Genomic DNA, 10,541 nt, shown 5'->3' on the forward strand with positions numbered 1-10,541 from the left:
CTCACAATAACTAGGATTTAAATGCCAACATTACCTCCGTTTTATAGATGAAGAAGCTGAGGCAAACTGAGGCTAAATTATTTACCCAGGATCACTCATCTGGTAAATATATGATATAAAGTTTAAATTCAGATCTTCTTCTCCAAAGATATAGCACCCCATTCAGTGTGTCTGCTAACTTAAAAAGCATTTACTCCAGTTCTCTCTTTTTAGAGATGAGAAAACTAAATCCCCCAAAGATTATTGCTTCCTGGGAGTCATACTAGTAATCAAGATCTGAATTGGTGTTTTCTGATGACAAAGGCAGCACTCTTTTCCATGTGTTGTGCTATTTTTTGACTTTGAATCCTATGGGATATATGAATATTGACCAAGTGCTGATTTCTGAATGGCATCCTGGGTTTCTGGACAGAAAAAATAATCAGAAGCACTATTTTTCAATAAGGACCTGCCAGATCTTTAATAACAATAATAACAGAAAATTCAATAGTGTGGCAACCAATGTTGTTATTATTTACTTGAATTATTCCATTTGAGCCACAGAACTTTGTGAAGTAAGTTATTTTGGGAAGGAGATAGGGCAAGGTTTAGATCTAGATTTTTGGCATCTTTGTTCTAAAGATTCTAGGCAAGGAAGCTTCCCTTACAAGGTAGATTTCATGGGTGCTTCAATTTAGAGTCTTTAAAGAACATCCCAGAGCTCTGAAAGTTTAACTGCCTACTCACCATCACCTCTGTAGTTGCGACATATTGTTGTATGCATTTTGCTTAAAGAATGTCCTCATCTTTAAAGTGTAGAAAATATTGTAGACAAATTATCTCACAATGTTTCTGTATGGATCAATTTTTTTTGTTTGTTTTTGTTCATTCATTAAATCATTTCAATTCTTTGTGATTCCATGGACTATAAGACACCAAACCCTTTTATCTTTTACTAACTCCTGTAGTCTCCAAGATCAGGTTTGTTTTCATCTCATTCTTTACTCGCCCCTTCTCTTTTTGCCTTCAATCTTTTCATAAAAGAAGGATCTTTTCTAATGAGTCTTATCTTCTCATTATGTGATCAAATTATTTAAGTTTCACCTTTAGTAATTGCTCTTCCAGTGAATAGTCTGAATTAATTTTCTTAAGTTTGGGTGATGATCTCCTTGCTATCCAAGGAACTCTAAAAAAGCTTATATCATACCAAACTTTGAAAGTGTCAATTCTGTAGTGCTCAGCTTCCCACAGTTAAACATTACTGGTGAAAATACCATATTAACTATATGGATTTTTTTCTGTTTGTAAAAATCAAATAAAATAGTATATGCAATTAAATAATTATACAAATTTTATAAGTATTATTACCAAAACATAAATTTACTTTTCCTGGGGCAAAGCTCTTACTAGTCTATCTTAGTTATGGTTCTACTCAGATTCTATTGTCTTAAATGTTCCTTCTGGGGATATTTAGTAAATGAGTCATTTATTCCAATGGCAGAAAATGAGTATGTATGTATTAGGACAGTGAGGGAGATAGACTTTTAGCTCTAAAACTTTGTAGCAGAAATTACATCTTCTAAAAGGAGAAAATCCCCTCTTCTATCACAGCAGATAGAAATTCCCTATTCAGAGCAGCCTTGTTGCTGGCACCACACAGAGTTGCTAGTGGAATATGTAGCAAAAAATAATGTTTATTGCTGCTGGCTAACTTCTCTTTGTCTCTATCTATGAATCTTGTCTACAGCATCTCTCTCTCTAAAGTAGTTATTCAGCCTCTCTATTGGAAGTCTTCTGTGACTGTCAGCTTTCTTCCACATCTCATTCCCCTTCTCATAGATAGGTCATTCTCTCAAAGGCTAAATGAGCGCTTTGGGGCATATATGTTCCCCATCTAAGACTAAAACTATCAACCAGAAGATTAAGAAATCACATTGATCCAATTCAGGTGTCTAACAATTTTCATCTTGCAAGATTCTAAGAGGATCAAATAAAGGTTCCCAAATACCATTCAATAGAGGAAGGACAAAGGTGAATGAGTTAAAGGAGCTTTTCATAAGCTTATACAGATTGTACAATGATCTAGAATTTGAAGAGGCCTCAGAAACAACCTAATATAGCCCCTCATTTAAAAAAAAAAAAAAAAAAAAACAGAAGCTGGGTAACCCTGGGGTCACCTCAGAGTCTAACCTGAAGGAGGAGGAGGAGAAGCTGCTGTAACTGAGATGATGTCTGGAGCCTTGGATGGAGCAGCCTGGAGCTGCTGCCCAAGGGATGGTGACTTAGGCACGGCTGTGGATTCTGAGAGCCAGCAATGAATTTGAAGACTGAGAATCAAATCCCCCAACTACAAGTCCACATGAACAGCCTGCTGAAGCACAAAACATGGCAAAACCTCATCATAATGTGTTTTTGGTCTATTTAACTCATAAATAGATAAAGCTCATCAAATGTACTCCTATTGGGGCTGTTGATTTATTTTTTTTTTTATTAAAGCTTGTTACATTTCAAAACATATCCACAGATAATTCTGCAACATTAGCCCTTGCAAAACCTTGTATTCTGGTCGCCCCTTTTTTTCCCATCTCACTCCACTAGATGGCAAATAGTCAGATATAACATATAGTCAATATTAACATGATAGAAATATATATTAAATTTATATGTGTATATATATATTTATATGTTAAATCCAACATATGCATATATATTTATATAATGATCTTGCTGAATAAGAAAAATCAAATCAAACCAGAAGAGTAAATGATAAAGAAAACAAAATGCCACCAAATAATAACAAAAAGAGTGAAAATGCTATGTTGTGAACCACATTCAGTTCCCACAGTCCTCTCTTTGGGTGAAAATGGTTCTTTTGTTCACAAGACCATTGAAACTGGTCTGAATCATCTCATTGTTGAAGAGAGCTACATACATCAGACTTGATCATCATATAATATTGTTGTTGCCATGTAAAATAATCTCCTGGTTCTGCTCATTTCACTTAGCATTAGTTCATATAAGTCACTCCAGGCCTCTCTAAAATCATGTTCCTGATCATTTCTTATAGAACAACAATATTCCATAACTTATTCAACCATTCTCCAACTGGTGGTCATCCATTCAGTTTCTAGTTTCTTGCCAGTAGAAAAAGGCCTGACATAAACATTTTTGCACATGTGGGTCCCTTTCCCTCCTTTAAGATTTCTTTGGGATATAAGCATATTAAAAACATTGCTGGGTAAAAAGGTATGCACAGTTTGATAACTCTTTGGGCATAATTCCAAATTGCTCTCCAAAATGGTTGGATCCATTCACAATTCTACCAACAATGTATTAGTATCCCAGTTTTCCCACATCTCCTCCAACATTCTTCATTATATTTTCCTGTCATCTTAGTCAATCTGAGAGATATGTAGTGGTTTCTCAAAATTGTCTTGCATTTCTCAGGTCAATAATGATTTAGAGAATCTTTCCATTTGACTAGAGATGGTTTCAGTTTCTTCATCTGAAAATTGTCTGTTCATATCCTTTGACTGTTTATCAATTGGATAATGGCTTGAATTCTTAGAAATTTGAATCAGTCCTCTACATATTTTATAAATGAGGCCTTTATCAGACCCTTGAATGTAAAAAATGTTTTCCCAGTTTATTGCTTCCCTTCTAATCTTATCTCCATTAGTTTTGTTTATACATAAACTTTTCAATTTAATATAATAACTATAACATAATATAATTTTGTGATCAATGATGATCTCCAGTTCTTCTTCAGTCTCAAATTTCTTCTTCCTCCACAGATCTGAGAGGCAGACTATCCTATGTTCTTCCAATTTCTTTATATCATTCTTTATGTCTAGATCATGAACCCATTTCAATCTTTTCTTAGTATTCTTTGTTAAATGTGGTATATTGTCTACTTTCTGCCATACTAATTTCCAATTTTCTCAGCAGTTTTTGTCAAAAAGTGGATTTTTATCTAAGAATCTGGTATCTTTGGGTTTGTCAAACACTAGATTATTATAGTCATTGACTATTTTGTCTTGTGAACCTAACCTATTCCACTGAGCGATTACTCTTTTTCTTAGCCAGTACCAAATGTTTTTAATAATCGCTGCTTTATAATATAATCTGTTACAGCTAAGCCATCTTCATTTGTATTTTTCATTAATTCCTTTAAAATTCTTGAGCTTATGTTTGTCCACATGAATTTTGTTATTATTTTTTCTAAGTCTGTAAAATAGTTTCTTGGGAGTTTGATTGGTATAGCATTAAATAAATTGATTAATTTTAGCAGTATTGTAATTTTTATTGTATTTTCTTGACGTATCCAAGAGCATTTGATCTTTTCCCAATTGTTTAGATCTGACTTTATTTGTGTGGAAAGTGTTTTGTAGTTGTGTTTATATAGTTCCTAACTTTTCCTTGGGAGATAGATTCCCAAATATTTTATGCTATCAACAGTTATTTTAAATGGGATTTCTCTGTGTATCTCTTGCTGTTGGACTTTCTTGGCGATGTATAAAAATGCTGATGATTCATGTGGACTTATTTTGTATCCTGCAACTTTACTAAAGTTGTGGACTGTTTCTAGTAATTTTTTAGATGACTCCCTAGGGTTCTCTATGTATACCTTCATATCATCTGCAAAAAGTGATAATTTGGTTTCTTCATTAACTACTCTAATTCTTAAAATCTCTTTTTCTTTTCTTATTGCCAAAGCTAACCTTTCTAATACAATATTGAATAGTAATGGTGATAGTGGGCAACCTTGTTTCATCTCTAATCTTATTGGGAATGGCTCTAATTTATTCCCATTACATATGATGCTTGCTGATGTTTTTAATTAGATGCTACTGATTATTTTAAGGGAAAGCCCCTTTATTCCTATACTCTCTAGTGTTTTTAATAGGATTGGGTGTTGGATTTTATTAAATGCTTTTTCTGCATCTATTGAGATAATCATATGGTTTTTGTTAGTTTGATTATTGATATAGTCAATTAAGCTAAGAGATTTCCTAATATTGAACCAGCCCTGCATTCCTGATATAAACGCTACTTAATCATGGTATACTTAATCATGGTAACTTTCTGCAATCTTTTTGCTAATATTTTATTTAAGATTGTTGCATTTTTATTCGTTAGGGAAATTGGTCTATAATTTTCTTTTTTTGTTGTTGTTTTTATTCTACCTAGTTTAGCTATCAGTAAGTACTATATCTGTATCATAAAAGGGATGTGATGGGACTCTTTCTTTCCCTATTTTTTTCAAATAGTCTGTATAGTATTGATGAGGGGAGCCCTGAAATTCTCTCTCCCTCTCAATCTTGGACTCTCTTGGAGGAAAGCCAGGGAAATTCACTCAGAGAAACTCTCCCCTGAGAGATCCACCCCAGGGAATCAAGATAAAGTGGATTCATTCTGTTATCTGGGTGAGACTAGTTGAGTCCAGGACCATTCCTACTTATCCTGTGCTGGAGATTGAGATTTCTGTCCAACTCTATTGAGTTGGAGATTAATTCAGGAATACTCATTAAATTAGAAGATTCTCTATTCTGATTCCAACTCAAACTGCTCCCAGCTCCCACCAAGAGCTACACATATAACAAACTTCCTTCAGCTCATTTCCTTGAAAAGGGTCAAAGGCAGGAATCATGCCAAGGGACCTCTCTCTCTCTTTGGCATAGCTGCAATCCTCTGCTCACTGAAAAGACATTTCCTTTTCAGCGTTACTTCCTCTTTATCTCTCACACCTATTTCCCCAACAGGAGTCTACCCCTATTTAACTCTCTTTCAGGATTTCTCTGATAGATTTTTACATCTCTGTCAGTACCTTGATACCAAGAAAGTCGGCTTGCAAAAGCTGACTTCTGAGTTCTAATAATAAGCTTCTTTTGACAGTTTAACTTTTCAGGTTCATAAATTCATTTACAAAGGACCTGCACTGACCAAAAGGGGGTTCCCACAACTCCCTGCCCTGCACCAAACCTCATCATTTTTGGCTCTCTGACCAAGAATCAAGGGGATTTGAACCTCATTAGTATTGGAGTTATTTGTTCTTTAAACTTTTGGTAGAATTCACATGTAAATCTATCTGGCCCTTGTGATTTTTTCTTAGGAAATTGATTAATAGCTTCTATTTCTTTTTCTTAAATGGGAGTATTTAAGTAATTTATTTCCTCTTCTGTTTATCTGGGCAATCTATATTTTTGTAGGTATTCCTAAATTTCACTCAGGTTATCAAATTTATTGGCATAAAGTTTGGTAAAATGACTCCTAATTATGGTTCTAATTTCCTCTTCATTGGTGGAAAGTTCTCCCTTTTCATTTTTGAGACTAACAATTTGATTTTCCTCTTTCCTTTTTCTAATCAAATTAAATAAAAGTTTATGTTTATGTAAAGACTCCTTGCCTCAAGGAGCTCTAGGGGTTCTTGATTTAAATGAAGTTGAAACAATATTGGATGTATGGAAATGAAGAGTATATTCCTTTGAATTAGATGGACACAATCTCAATCAAAAAAATTCTAAGAACTACTTTAGGTGGATTGGATTTGATCTTTGGGTATTGAATCAAAAGTATCCTAGCAAAAGAAGATAAGGGATAAACTTAATGATTTGACAGCAATGGAACAATTTTTAGATAAGATAATTAAGCTTAACAGCTGTTTGACAAAGAAAATGAAAACTTAGCATATGTGACTTATCAAGATATCTGTAGTATTCAAGATTTTCATAAGCAGATTGTTATTGCAGTTAAAGCTCCAAAAGAAATCAAGTTCAAAGTAGCAATTCCTAAAGAAGACTGTATAATGTATATATAAAGAAATCAAAGGGAACTATTGATGTTTATTTGTGTGAAGTAGAACAAGATAACATAAGTAACAAGACATATGAGGAAATGAGCAATACTTTACCTGAAAATAAATCTACAATTCACATTGATCAAAAAGGAAATCTATAGCTGAGTGAACAAAAAGTAATCATTAAAAAAAAAAAACCTGCATTGTCTTAAAATTTTGTAATAAGTGCTTTTTGCCAAGTTGTCTTAATTTCCTATGTGGTGAGATTTGCTTTTTCAGTTTGGATTTTGAAAAAGTCAGTTTTGAAGATTCCTTTGCCCAGTTTGATTTTAACATTTAGGTTCACAATTTTTAATAGTTCTCTTGCATACAGTTATGTCAATTTATGGTTTTAAAAAATCACTCATTTTATAAACAATTTTATGAAATGTAATTTCACATTTACCTAAGGAAAACAAGAATTTTTGTATACAAAAAAAATCATGAAAATATTCTTTTAGACTTTAAGTTTATTATTGCTAAAACATTTGGACTACTCTAAAATTGAAGAACACATTATATCATCAACTTATTTTAGTAAATGCAGAATATCCGATGTAATGGGCTGAGGCTTGAGTTGATGCACTGCGGTCCCAAGCACATGAGGCTAAATAGTAATTGGACCATACTCTATTAATATATAAGCTTGGAGAAAGAATCACCCCCGCCCACTCTTTGTGCAAGTCCTGATGTGTTGTATAGGAAATGACGATTTTGGTGGGTAGAGGCAGGGGAGTAGAAAAGGAAGGGGAAGGAGAGACTGACGCCCATTACAATCCACCAAGTAAAATTATGCTTTATACCATGTGAGTGCTATTTCCATTATGTACAGTCAATAATTTAAATAGTAAAGATCTAGACAATAAAATTAAATGTGAATTCCTGAATATATTTACATAATATTTAGATAAATACGAAAAATGTGAGGCAGAAGTAAAATTTTCACATTGTACAGCAAAAAATAAAAAAGTGAATATCAAAAATTTTAAAAAGAAGAAAAACTGACTATATCTTTGCCCGCAGAAGATGCTAGCACCAATACAAGTGAGGAAGGAGGCCTTCTCTTCAGTGCAAGCCAGCAGCTAGATACTGAGATTCAGTAGCAAGTCTCAGGATAAGAAGTTTGGAATATCAAGTGCAATGACTATTCCTTAAATAAAACCACAAAGCCAAAAATGGGCAGATAAATGAGCAAAAGATAAACAAAGAATTGGCCATCAAAAGTTAATATTATCTCAGAAGAAATTTAAAAGAGGGGAAATTTATCAAGATATATATAAGCAAAGCTCCAAAGAGAAAGCTAAATTGCTCTCAGGTCCCCCCAAAAAACACTTAGAAGACTTCAAAAAAGATTTTAAGAATTAAATAAGTTGAAAAAATGGGAAAGAGTGATGCAAGAGCATCATGGAATAAAAAGAGTCAAATAAATAGTTTGGTAAAAGAAAATAAAAGAAATGCAAAAATGCAAAATTAACCAAAGGAAACATTTCCTTAAAAAAGTAAAACTGGACAAATGCAAAAGGAGGTACAACAGTTCACTAATGAAAATAATTCCTTAAAAATTAGAATTGGACAAATGAAAGTTAATGAGCCTATAAAATATCAAGAATCAATCAAATAAAAACAATATATTGGAAAATAGATGGAAATGTAAAATACATCATTGAAAAACAACTGATATGGAAACTAGAACCATCAGAGATAATTAAAAATTTATTGAACTATGTGAAAGCCATGGCTAAAAAAGGAGCTTGCACATCATGCTTCAAAAAAAATCAAAGAAAACTTCTGCAATAGTCTAGAATGAGAGGGCAAAATAGAAATAAAAAAAAATCCACTAATTCCATAGTTGTAGTAAAAATCTGTTGCAAAATGCAATACCTATTCCTATTTATAAACACAAGAGAGCACAGGATTAAATGGAACTTTTCTTAAAGTGATGCACATTATCTACCTAAAACTATCAGTAAGCATTATCTTCAATGGCATTATCATCACTATTTTTCAGTATTATATTAGAAATGCTAATGATAGCAATGAGAAAGAAACTAAATTAACAGAAATTGAATAGAGAAGGAGAAGACCAAATTATTAATTACTCTTTGCAGATGACATGATGATTCACTTAGAGAACCAACTAAAAATTATTTGAAATGATTAAAATCATTGTATGAAATGATTAAAAACTGTAATAAAGTTAGAGGATATAAAATTACACTCCATAAATAATCAGAACTTTTGAATATTACTTAAAAAGTCCAAAAGCAAAAAAAAAAAAAATAGAAAAATAAATTGAAGAGGAGGGTATAGTTTACCAGTCAGATCTTTGAATAAGGGGAAAGTTTATGACCAAACAAACGCTAGCAAGCATAAGGAGAAAGAAAATGGATATTTTGAATTACATTAAATTAAGAAGGTTTTACAGAAACAAATTCAGTGGAGCCCAGCTTAGAAGAAAAGAGGGATTTTTTTAAATAGCAAGTTTCTTTGATAAAGGCTCTATTCCCCAACTATAAAGAATTGATTCCAATTTATAAGAATACCAGTCATTTCCTAATTGATTAATGGGCAGATGATATGAGCAGGAAGCTTTCAAACAAAGAAAACATTTGCCATTCATCAAATTCGATAATATTTTCATGGGCCCAAACTCTATACTTGAAACAAGGATTCTTACAAGATGTTCAATCAGTGAAATTGATAAGACAATGGTTATCTAGTTTAGCATGGTGATTAATGGTTCTCTAGTTTAGTACATAAACTTAGTACTTAATATAGTTCTGCAAGATTCACATCTACGATGATGCAATTATAATAGAGTATATAAGCTGGGACAAACTCATCCAGATTCATGCATTCCATCTCACACCACTGTGGTGGCAGACCTGTCCTCCTTCATTTCTCCACTGAGACCAAGGCCCATTTGAGCCTGTCTTCAAGCACTTCTGAGTCTGAACTATTCTCAGCCACCAGGAGCCTGACCAAAGATGGAATGTCTGTCTGTCTGTCTCTCTCTCTCTTTCTCTGTCCTTGTTGGCTTCTTATATACTCTATTATACCCAGGAAACATTATTCCACAGTAATACTAATATATGATGGACATCTGTGAATGACTTAGCTCTTCTGAGCAGCACAATTATACAAAACAATTCCAAAGGACTCATAATGAAAAATGCTATTAATCTCCAGAGAAAGAACAGATGTCATCTGCATAAAGCCTGAACTTCTTCCCTTCCTTCTTCCCTTCCTTCCTTCCTTCTCTTAGTGTTGGAAAACATGCTTTTCCTTTTTACCCCTGTGATATTTGACTCTTCATTCAAGTTGCTACCAACTATACAATCATCTATTAACAAGGTAACATATCCACTTATTTCTTGATATTTCCAAAACTAGAAATTTCAAATAATGACATTTAGTTCTCAAACATATCTGAAAATATGCAATAATATTAGAGATCTTTATGCACCAATTTGTAAATCCCAAAGTTAATCAAAATTTATAAATAAATCCAGATCCCACACTCCAACAAGTCATTTAATATATAGGATGAAATGTGGGCAAACATTTATAGGAACCTCATAGCGCAGCATGTGTAGGAAATCTCATGTGATTAGAATAACTCACAAACTTCACTATTATTGTTTTATTTAGAAATATCCACTGCACAAAACTGCTGTCAGTTCACTAGTTGAATGTTTACCTTTTCTATTGTTAAGCTAGAGAAATC

At 33.0% G+C, this 10,541-nt stretch overlaps 1 pseudogene; it reads left to right on the forward strand.

The window, feature by feature from the left end:
- The window catches only part of LOC127544010 (transcription factor E2F6-like), a 174,962-nt pseudogene extending 168,026 nt beyond the window's left edge, over positions 1-6,936 (forward strand).
- The last annotated feature ends 3,605 nt before the right edge of the window (positions 6,937-10,541 follow it).

The sequence above is a fragment of the Antechinus flavipes genome, chromosome 1 (assembly GCF_016432865.1).
Source record: "Antechinus flavipes isolate AdamAnt ecotype Samford, QLD, Australia chromosome 1, AdamAnt_v2, whole genome shotgun sequence".
NCBI lineage: Eukaryota > Metazoa > Chordata > Mammalia > Dasyuromorphia > Dasyuridae > Antechinus > Antechinus flavipes.